At 32.8% G+C, this 10,256-nt stretch overlaps 1 pseudogene; it reads left to right on the top strand.

The window, feature by feature from the left end:
* Nucleotides 1-4,215: 4,215 nt before the first annotated feature.
* Nucleotides 4,216-9,810, top strand: LOC114757581 (endoglucanase 9-like; annotated as a pseudogene).
* The last annotated feature ends 446 nt before the right edge of the window (nt 9,811-10,256 follow it).

Genomic DNA, 10,256 nt, shown 5'->3' with positions numbered 1-10,256 from the left:
GTGTTCAATGAAGGCTTTACAATTGTCTTCTAACAAAATCTTATGCATACAAGTGGAGGGACTAATACCCTTGATATCTGTAATTGTTCATCCAGTGGCCTTTTAATAAGCCTTAAGAACTTCTGTGGTTGCCAAATTCTCCTTTTTTGACATTGATAAGGAATCTAGCAATTGCCAAAAATGGTCTCCTACGTAGTAAAGGCATTTTCTTATTGACTTTAAAGTCAAGAATAATAAAGTCAGTAGGGAATATGAATTTGTTAACCTTGACCAATACATTTTCAATGATTCCCTGAGCATAGGACATGCTTTTATCAGCCAGTTACAATATAACAGTGGTAGGTCTAGCATAATCCAACTCTAACTTGTTAAAAACTGAGAGTGGCATCAGATTCACACTAGCTCCAAGATTGAATAAAGCTTGCCCCAAAAACCTATTTCTAATATGACAAGAAATAGAGAAACTGCTAGGATCTTTCAACTTATGAGGGATTTTCTTGATGACATCAGTGAAACTCTAAGTGATAGCTACTGCTTCATACTCAATAAACCTCCTTTTCTTTGAAAGCACATATTTCATAAATTTAGCATACTTTGGCATTTGTTCTAACGCTTCCACCAAAGTATGTTGATGTGCAGTTGCTTGAATATTTTGAGGAATTTCTTGAATTGACTATCCTCTTGTTACTTCTTAAGTCTTTGAAGAAAAGGTCATGGTAGCACATATTTGGGAGGAGAGGTATGAGTTTTCCTCTGCTATATCAAAGGTCACATGCTTGTCTTTAACCATATCTGCTATGTCCTCTTTAGCTTGCTTTCTTATCTTGTTGTCATCTTCAACGATGTGTTCTTCATTCCTTTCTTCACCCATGTCAAGATCAATCATTACCTCATTCCTAACTTCTTTTTCAGCTCCGCTGTAGCTAAACATGTCAGGTAAGATCTTTCCACTTCTTAAAGTGATTGCTTTATGATCTTCTTTGCCATCCCTCTTAAGATTAGGAATGGTGTCACTTGGAAGGTTATTCCTTGTAAGAACATTCATTGGTGATGCTAACTGACCCATTTGAACTTTAAGATTCTTAATAACGATTTCATCAAGAGAAAATGTGGCTTTGTTCTCAGTCCTTGTAGACTCTTGATTAGCTAACAACTAAGCAAATATTTTCTTAATTTTTGACTCTTCTTTGTGATGCTAGTGTTGTTGTAGTTTTTGCTCGCCATGAAATCCAGGAGGCATTATTGGTTTAGTGCCATAAGGTAATGCTTGTAGGGGAGTCAAACTTGGCCGTTCCTCTATGAAAGATTTGGATGAGTCCTCAAATTTAGATTGTAGGTTTGAGAATATAAACTTCCTTGAGGCCTTATATGCATATTGTTCATGTAATTGACAGTATCCAAGGTATAGGGGCACTGATAGGAATGATGCTCTTCACTACAATGTTCACAAGTATACACCAAGGCCTGAAGTGCATGAACTCCCACAGCATTGCCTTTCTTGATTTGCAATTCCAAGTTGTCAAATCTTCTAAAGATAGTAAAGATACCTTTTAAATGTGATGTAACATCCTTAGATCAAGAACTCCCATCTTGATGCCTTTTTGAACCTTGCCTCTGTTTGTTTTATTATTGCATAGTGCTCGAGGCTACATCTTCATACGATTGATATAGCTTATTAGCCTTCATTTTTCCACTTCTTCCATTGGAAGCCATGTTAAGCATAGTCACTATCTAATTATTCAACCTATTCCAAAAAGTTTCCATGAAGACATACTTCTTCTACTAACGATTTAGACAATTCTTCTACATGTCATTGAATCTCTCCCAAGCTTCATAGAATAGCTCATCTAATTGTTGCTCAAAAGACAATAGCTCTCCTCTCAATGTGGCTCTCTAGATATAAATCATGCCTTGAATTTTGCTACCAAATCATCCTAGGTTCGAATAGAGTGTTCAGGCAAAGAGTTAAGCCATGCTTTTTCCTTGTGGCTAGGGACATAGGGAATAATCTCAACCTAAAAGCATCTTTAGTAACTCCATTGTGCTTGAAGTTCTCACGTATTTCCATGAACTTGGTCAAATGCTCATTAGGGTCTTTATTAAAATTCCCTTGGAATGTATATTCATTCCCAAAAGTTGAATCATGGCCAACTTAACTGCAAAGTTTTTGGCTTATATATCTGGTAGCTGGATGCTTGAGTGAAAAGTCTAACCTTGCTTATCCAAATAATCATCCAAAGTGTACAAGTCATTCTTCTCTTGCTCTGTCATGTTTCCTGATTGTTCAGGTTCAAGTGGTGGTTGGAGAAGTAGTTGTGGGTGTTATGGATTCTTAAGTGTGACTTCAGCTTCTTCTTTAGAACTATATTCTTCTTCGACAACCCCTTCAAGAATAACTTCTAAATTTCCTTGCATGTATTAAGAGGTACCTACAAAATCAAATTAAATCCAAAAGTATTGAACTTACCCAATGAAACTAAACAACTAAATTTTTCTACTCTACCTATGACTATAACTAATAAACACTAAAAAGAAGACTTAAGTATAGCCAATCACACAACAGGGACAATTTACTACAAACAATCTTGCCTTTAATCCCTGGCAGCGGCATCAAGACTTTGTTCACCGTATAGCTTAGCTGCAAGCATATGGGTTGCAAGTAGTATAAAAAGTATTGTTCCCTCAGAGACTAAGGCCAAACAAATTAAAAATTGCAGTTGTGTTCAGGATTAAGTTAAGTGAAAATAGTGTGAAAATGAGTTCATTAAGAAAAGTATTTTGTAGAACAATGATTATAAGCAAAATTAAAACTTAACTTTGAGACAAACAAGGCTCTAGGATTATTTCTCACTATTTCACTTTATAAAACTTGATTAGAAACCCCTCATTTGGTGTTTAAATGATAAAATATGTTAGCCCAAGATTCACAATATTGATTAAGCCTTTTCAAGTCAAAACCAAGTGTTGTAATCTTAATAGCCCTTTACAATCTCTTGCTTTTGTTGAAAAGATTACACTCTGAAAACCAAAACCCTTTATGGACAATGCTAGGTCAATAGATATATCTCTATTCTATTTATAAAAAAAAACCATCTATTTAATAGATAAACTTCTGGTCTAGCATGCTTTTACCTAAACTTAAGCATCAACTTAACTTTCTCAAGCTTCAATCAATCAAACAAATCAATCGAAGTGGTGGCCAAACACAAGGAAGCACTAAGCTCAAGGTAAAACAACATACATTATCATTTACACTAAAAAGAGAGTTAAAACAAGTCTTAATTCATGCAATAGATCAAAATAATCCTAGAATGACTACTTTAGCTACACATATTCAGCAAAGAGCCACAAATACAAGAGTATTTCCAGCCATTACAATAAACAAGAAGAAGAAAAGAAGAAAATCAAAGGAAATGAGGAAATCTCTTCTAAACTTCAGGCCTAAAGTTTTCAAGCTTCAAAACCTCCAAACCCTAGCAAAGAACTCCTCCAAACTGGTCCTGAAGCCGACAAATGCCCAGAAAGCTTGAGTTCCCCTTTCTATATGTCCTAATTTTTAAGTTACAATGCAAAACACATAGCTGCATAAGGATAGACACTGTGGTAGATATAAGTTCATCTGCCACAGCGGATTGAAAAACGATGAAACTCATTACAAGAGAGGAGGTGTAGTGGTGGATTAAGCCAGGTGTTATGGCGCCTTGTATAAAACACGTCCTCCTTGCTTTCTATTTTAGGGGCCACAGGGGATGGACATAATTGATCATATAGTCTTGGCCTTCTTCACTTAGGTCTTTGTTTCTTGATCTCTCTGCGTCCATGATCTTCCTCTCGACAACTAGAATGAGTTAAGTGTTTGTCCTTGTTGTCCATCTTCTAATTCTTGCTGCTTCCTATACCAAGAATTTTAGAAGCATTCTACAAATAATCCCCAAATGGTAGTACAAAACAAGCATCACATTTTCAAAACATATTTTTTTCAGCTTTAAGGGTAGCACACTTGCACACATAGCTTCCAAAACCACTAAAAAGTGTTCAAAACAAGCTAAATTGGTAGGAATTTCAAAAGGTTATCAATTCACGAGCAACTTCATTAATCCCTCTAGTTGAGAAAAGGTATTTTCAGCCCAAGAAAAAAACATCGAGGTTCATATATTCATGATTAAAATCTTTTGTAAAGAGTATGATTTTTAATATTTTTCTTTTTGATTTACGATGAGCTATTATGGGGAGTTGCATCGCTTTTTTAGGACAACAAATGCTATTTATTATAATAAATTAATTAAGAATTTGGGAGCTGATGACGAACTTGAATCGGATATCTTTAGTTTGGACAACATGTATGCTGGTGCGCGTTGCTTCTCTTAAGGGTTACTCCTTCCTTTAAAATATGTCAAAAAGTTTTTTTAGGAATAACATGTTTCTATTTATAATTGAAAAGACATTAATTAATAGCTTGTTTGAATTTTTTTAATACTTCTTTGAATACTAAATGTAAGAGTTAGTAGATGGATTTATTTTGATCCTAATTATAAAATGAGAAAATGGCAAATAAAGACTCCCAATATGTACAATTATGATTTAGGACCCTTAATTTGGAAAATAGCAAATAAAGACCTGGTCTCATATTGCATATATGAAATCTTGGTGAAATATTTGAAATGCCCTTTAGCCAAATAACAAGTTGACTATGGAAAATGACAAATTCACTTTAGCGAATGACAACTTCAGTAGACCAAATTACAACTTAGTTAAGGGTATACCAAATGACAAGTTGACTATGTGAAATGACAAGTTCACTTTTGCGAATGACAACTTTAGTAGACCAAATCACAATTTAGCTTAGGGGCATTTCAGACATTTCACTAAGATTTCATATTTGCAATATGGGACTGGGTCTTTATTTGCTATTTTCCAAATTGAGGATCCCAAATCACAATCTCACATATTAGGGGTCTTTATTTACAATTTTTTCTTATAAAATCCCAATTCATTTTGTCTCTCAAATTTATATTTTTTTTCCCTAAGCTCTCCCATTAATTATACATATTAACGAGAATTTTCATCAAGGGAGTAGCAATTTCCATGCAAATAATCAGAAGTGATACTTTAAGAAAACTGACACAGTTTATTTATAAATGATTGACTTAGTTAATTTTCTTAATCCCTACAAATTTGTTAACTAGTTTTAATATTTAGTATTGGTGGGACTCTCATTTTTTATTTTTAACTTTATTAATTATGGGTAATCTTAGTGTATTAATTATGGGTTTGCTCATTCTTTCTCTCGCTTACTCTCTCTCCGTGAATAAGTTTTTTTAAAAAAATAACTTATATTTTTTATACACTTATTGTTTTAAAACAATTTTAACCAACTTTTTAGTGTTCCCTCCTATCCTTTTTATACGATCCTGTTAACTAAATTATGCTGTTTAAAAAAAGTGTTAAAATTAGTTAAAAGCAACAAATATGTAAAAATTAATCCTCGCTCTTTTTTCAATTATGTCCTTATTTAATGAGAGGGCATATAAGAGAGAGAAATACTAGTAATGACATAAAAGATGAAAGAGAATGAAACATGAGAAAAATATTAGGAGAGAGAATAGAAAATTAATTGTAGATAAAGTCAATAAAAACACATTTAATGTTCAAATAATCTTTAGTAGGATTTTATAAAAACAACAAAAAAAAATCAAATTTTGAGATCTTATAAATAAGACCGAAGGAAGAATAGGTAATTCGGTTATTTAATTTGTATCATACAAAGGAGTAGTTTGTCAATGATGAATGTATTTGTATTACATATATGCCTTGGTTTATGTGAATTACTAGTTTTAAATGTTAATGGAGAGAGCATTGTTAAATCATGATGAGAACTTTGATCAATACCGACAAGAAGCTGAGAATTTTGTGTGCAAGATTTTGCCTGACTCTCCCAATTCAACCACCCAATATACAAAAGGTAAGGGCAAAATTTACGAAAAGATGTATTAGAAAACTAATAAATGACTTAAATGCTCCTCTATTTATTTTGTACCTTAGTGAAGTTGTAATTAATTAAAGATACATTTGGTGTTGTGCAGGAGGGCTAATGTTCAAGCATCCTCAGAGCAATCTTCAATATGTGGCATCTCTAACATTCTCGCTCACAACCTATTTCAAGTATATGTCATTCAGAAAGCATACGTTCAAGGATCTCTTGGTCACTTCAAGCACTTTAAGAAGTCTTGCAAAGAGACAGGCAAGTTCTTGATTTCAAATTTCATATAGTTGAAAGAGATTTTAGTCTCATCCAATCCAAGACTCGAAAAGAGTATAGTAGCAATCATTTGAAATAGATATTGTTGCGATTTTTTACTTTTATTTACTACCTCCACTCCTTAATATATGAGCTAATTAAAAATTAAATTTGATCATAAATATAAGGTCTAATACACTTTTGTCTCAAAGATTTATCCATTTTGTCTCCAAGTACTCCCTATAATGACTATATATACATATATATATATATATATATGTTAAGGAGTTGGCATCAAAGGATACTTTCAATGCACATGATTAATAAGGGTATTTTAGAAAAAATAATATTTATCTATTACAAATAACTAACTAAAATAATTTTTGTAATATCCTCAAATTAGTTATCTAGCTCTCATATTAACTACCAGAGGTAACATCTCTTAATTTCACTTTCTTAACACAATTTTTGTTAAATATTTGTAGGTGGACTATGTCACATCCTAAAAATTTTCATCTTGCAATAAAGGATAAAAAATTGGTATGAGGGTCAATGTAAGAACTAGACAGAGAGATAAAACAACTTTTGATATGAAACCCCAAAAAGGTCCGGACTGACATTTTTGTAATTATCAGTCTAGGAAGGGCAAAGCGAAAAAATTTGAGAAAAATTCTAGAAAATCCTCAAAAAATGGGAAAACTGTAGAATAGAGGTTTTGGAAACTCAGTTTAGGCTCGAAAGGTGGAAATTCAATAAAGGTGAATTGTTACGGAATTTCCCGTAAATAGAGGTTTTTCGGAAAATTATTCAGAAATTGAAGAAAAATAATTATTTTAATTAGTTAGAGGTCTCAATAAATTTGGGAGATTGATGGACAATTCATCTAAATATTTATTTGAATTTATAAAATTTATTTTAGGCCTTGAAAGCTCAAGAATTAATTTTGGAAAATTTATTTTCCCGCAGTGACACCGATAGAGGCCTAATTGGAGAAAATTCAAAATAAATACTTAGGCGTAGTAAAAAATTCTGAAAATTTTTAGGTCATATTCTCATATTAAAAAGTGAATTATCATTGAGAGAAATGAAATTTTGGATGTCTAAAAAAATTATGAAATTTTACTAGTGAATAGTAACTGATAAAGTTTCAAATTAGTTTGAGATAATGATTAGGTTTGTGGGCCAGACCAAACCATTTGTGGGGCCCACAAAAGACCCAATTGAGGGCCCAATTCGTGCAGCTTCCATATCCTTTAATTTTAATTAAATAAAATCCAAATTAAAGGATATTTGTGTGGAAAAATCTAGTGCAATGCCACTTGTTCAAATCCGAAAGTTTGAGGCACTTGATGGTTGCCAACACACCTCCTTATTTGTCATTTGGGCATGCTAATTTGGGGGGGAAGTGGGAAAATTTTTTGTCTATAAATACCCCTTGAAAATACAAAGAAAATGTTAGAAAATTGGGAAAAATAAGGGGAAACTCCGTCACTATTCATCCAGCCCTGTTGCACAAAATTCTTGAGGACTTTTAGGCAAGGAATCATCCAACTTACTTCAAGGAAACACTAAGGTATGTCTAAGCATCAATACTCCTAAGTTTTTCATTGGTTAGATTAAGATTTTACTTGGAAAAATGTTGGAAAAATGCTGAAAAATTCAGTTGAAATGTGTGATGCTTAGGGAAGGATAGAAACCTTAATAATCAAGTGGAATAAGCAAGATCAAGTTATGTATGGATTAATTTTTGGATGAAATCAAGGTTAGGGTTTAAGGGGAAAATTTCGGCCAGCACTGTTCATGCAGGAGCTGATTATTTTTCACTGATTTGATGATTCCAATGGCTTTAAAACATGTTTTTGTGTAGGATATGTTGTTGGAAAGTGTTTAAAATCATTGGAATCAAAAATAAAATTTTTGAAAACATTAAGGACCCCTATTCAACCAAACCAAGTTTATGGAGAAAGAGTGTGGTTCTCAAAAATCTGATCGCACCATTAGGTTCCTCATAAAAAATTATGTAGGATTGAGTCATGAGATGGTTGATTCTAAAGAAGGAATCAATTTGTTAAAAATCAAAGAAAAATGGGGGAAATTGTTGAGTTAATGTTTAAGTATTGGAATTAAGTTGTTTTGTGATTAATATGGGCTATGATTATGCTTGGTTTAATAGGCATTGAGAGAAGGAATTAAGGGGAAGCATTGCTCCTTGGAGGAATTAATTGGACAAGTTTTGCAACGGTAGCTTTGAATTATAATTTGATTATTTATCTTGCTTGTTTGTTGTGATTGTTGTTGCTTGGATTCGAGGCACTTTGTGCTAATTTTGATTGACATTGGTTATGCTTTGTCCAAATGCTTTGTGGTATGTCAATGTGATGTTCCTCTCTTTGCATGACATATAGTATGAATTCCTATGGTTTGGGAATGATTTTGGATTGCATGATATTTCACAATTAAACTTACATTGATTTACATGATAATTCTCCTTTGTTATTTTATGCACTAATTTGGAAGTGGACCAAGCATGGATCAAGGGAAGGATTTGGCCTTCAAATGAATTGGTTTGGTAGATGTTATGTCATGTTGGAAACTTTGCAATGTATAATGAACTTTACATGGATTTTGTAATAAGTTATGGATGACATTTTGATGTAAATTATGTTGTTATCCCATATTCCAATGTTGGAATTATATTTGATGCATTGTGAAAAGGATGCGGATGAAGGAAAAAGAAGAAATAAATCAAGAAAATAGAAATTAGGGCATAGAAATTTCCTAAAAGGTGCCAAATTTGTGGCACATAAAATAATAAGCAATTGTTGGAGTTTGGATATAAAATTTTATAGGAAAATAGATCTCATTTTTAGCTTTAAAAAAAGTGATAATTTATTAAATTTGGAGTTGTGTGCTAAGAGTTATGCCCTTCCAAAGTTGGGCAAAAATACTGAAAATTCGAAAATTTACCAAATGAACAATACAATTTGACGAATTTCCTAGAATTATTCTAGATGAAATTGGACCTAATGATTATTTTTCCTCCATATAACTCTTAGCAAGCTTTGCATGGAAATTAGAACTACTTCGTTTCGATTTTTCTAGATTTAGTCATGAATTTTCAAAGTTGATCCTTTTTTGAATGAACAGTGTACAGACCGGATGAACAGTAAAATCCTGAATTTCAAATTTTTCATCCAAAAATTTTATGAAACAATTTATATTGGTCCAATTAACGTAGAATAGGATATAAAGAGAGGTGTGACAGACTACATTTTGGGAGACAATCCTTTGAGGATGTCCTACATGGTAGGGTATGGTTCTTATTTTCCAAGGAGGATTCATTATGGAGGATCTTCGTTGCCTTCTCTAGCAACTCCCCTTGAAAAATTAGGATGTAAAGGTGGCTTTTGACCATTCTTCTACTCATGAACTCTAACCCTAACATATTGGTTTAGATCAGAGCAACAATTCCTTGATGATCACAAAGATTATGATCACTTAGAACCTCCTATACTTACACTAATGGTGCTATTGTTGGACCTCTTGCATACTTTGCCACTGCAAATTTGTAGCTAAGTCTAGACATACCTTCATTAGAAGTTGGCCTATATGTGCCAACCCACCTAAGAAAAAGAATGGGAGGAACTAAATTTAATTGGGTGTTTGAGTTTTCAATTTATAATATGTTCATGAGCTACAACCCAAATCTAAGTCTTGGACGAGTCTCAGAACCTCAATCCTAAACTCTAAGACTTGTAGTTTATCTTAGTTTGAAAGATCTGAGTTTGATTCTCGATGAACTATCAGCTCATTCATTGATATAATGTTCTTCTTACTTGTAATTAAGGATCATGTAACGATCAAGTCAATTACCTCAAGTTTGCTACTCCCAAATAGAATTGACTAACAACTATGAAATCTTATGCTAGTATAAGCACCATTGTAGAAAGGCATTTTTACACCAATTAAAAAGATTTTCCAACACTGGCTATATAAACTAGTATGGATACAACTAGTA

Source organism: Neltuma alba, unplaced genomic scaffold (genome assembly GCF_004799145.2).
Source record: "Neltuma alba isolate B1F8T4 unplaced genomic scaffold, ASM479914v2 tig00001496_pilon, whole genome shotgun sequence".
NCBI lineage: Eukaryota > Viridiplantae > Streptophyta > Magnoliopsida > Fabales > Fabaceae > Neltuma > Neltuma alba.
Note: the sequence above shows the minus strand (reverse complement) of the source record. Positions and strands in the feature narration are given on the sequence as shown.